At 39.5% G+C, this 1,495-nt stretch overlaps 1 protein-coding gene across 1 annotated transcript in view; it reads right to left on the reverse strand.

Moving 5' to 3' along the window:
• Nsf (N-ethylmaleimide sensitive factor, vesicle fusing ATPase) overlaps positions 1-1,495 on the reverse strand; it is a 140,051-nt gene that overhangs the window by 130,695 nt on the left and 7,861 nt on the right. The window lies entirely within an intron of this gene.

The following is a 1,495-nucleotide window of genomic DNA, read 5'->3' on the forward strand; positions in this document are numbered from 1 at the left end:
CATGAGATGGGTGGGGCAGTGATCCTGGGGGACAGCAGGTTTTTGAGACTAGCGGTTGGCTGGTGCAATTCTCACCCTGATTAACTCTATATGCTGATGCCTGTGAGCCAGGCAGCTACACTGAGGATGGCGATGTGTAACAGAGGGGTCACGCTTGGAGTGCCTGCCATCCTGGTCTTCTAAATATGTACTTCTTGTCATGACATACCAATTATTGCCATACTGTCTCTCAAGTAAAGGTTTATTTATTTTTTTTCCTTTTAAAAAAGAGTAATAAATTTAAAAAAAGACACAAGAATAAGAAAAAAATGTCATAGGTCTGTACTGTTACAATGCTGTATGTGGTTAGATTTCTAAATTTCTTTGTAAAAATATGTAAATGCTTGTTTCTAGTTTGTTTTTTTTTAAATTTTTTATGTATGTATGTATGTGTATGTGGATGTGTGTGTGTGTGTGGCCAGCTCAGCCCACCAGGGGGCAAGGCTGGCTGGCATGTGGTGCTGGGGGATTGAACCGCGGTCCCTGTGCTTTGCTTTGCTTAGCTTGTTCTAGGTAGGTGCTTTAGACCACTGAGCCATCTCACCAGCCCCTCTAGTTTTTTAAAATTATTGTTCCTTCATATTCTGTAAGCACTTAAAGTTCACATGTCAATATTTGATGGAAAATACCTGTTCCATGATACGCCAAAGACATTTGATATTTAGATAGATAGGGTAAACCGAACTACATATATTGCAGGTTAATAACAAGCTTCTCTTCTGGAGGGTTAACCTAAGTTAGCAGATCAAAACTGGAGAAAAGGAAAGGCTGCAAGGTCAGCCCTAGCTTCTCAAGGTCAGTGAAGACTTGGGACATAGGAGAACCTGTACTGTAACATCATGTAACTCAGTTGTGCTCCAAATTTTCTGATCAAGAAGATTATAGAGCCACAGAGGAATGTGATCGATGATGTATAGTGTGCCTGGGGAGAGTCATATGGAGAGAAAAAACAGTCTCTCAAGGCTTTCACAGAGAGCAAAGTGGTCAAGCAATGGCCGTGACTCATCCTCACGGTTGACACTCACAAAGGATCTACAAAGTTTGGTACAGGGCTACAGGATAAATCCTGAGGGTACTTGACTAACCTTATCGGATACAAAAGTTACATTTCTTGCTATATAGGTCTTGCTTTATCTTGGTCTTAACGATCCAGCAGAAAAGTATAAAAATGAGGCATATAAAGTAAAGCCATATTAATACGATAAGTTGTAAAAGGCTCAAGTCAGTAACTTCTGAGGATAACCCACCAATATTATAGACTGCTGGACTGTGTTGGATTGGTTTGCTGAATTCAAACACCTATAGTATTTAGATGCCATTAGAATACCCACCTCTGACAGGACTAAACAAAAGGGATACAAAGGAAAGACCAGTTTGTATTTATATATACAAAATAGGATAGATATACAGCTACTTTCTCTTAATTCAATGAGAAGAAAGAGATGTACTAACAAAA

The sequence above is a fragment of the Octodon degus genome, unplaced genomic scaffold (genome assembly GCF_000260255.1).
Source record: "Octodon degus isolate 3935 unplaced genomic scaffold, OctDeg1.0 scaffold00033, whole genome shotgun sequence".
Lineage (NCBI taxonomy): Eukaryota > Metazoa > Chordata > Mammalia > Rodentia > Octodontidae > Octodon > Octodon degus.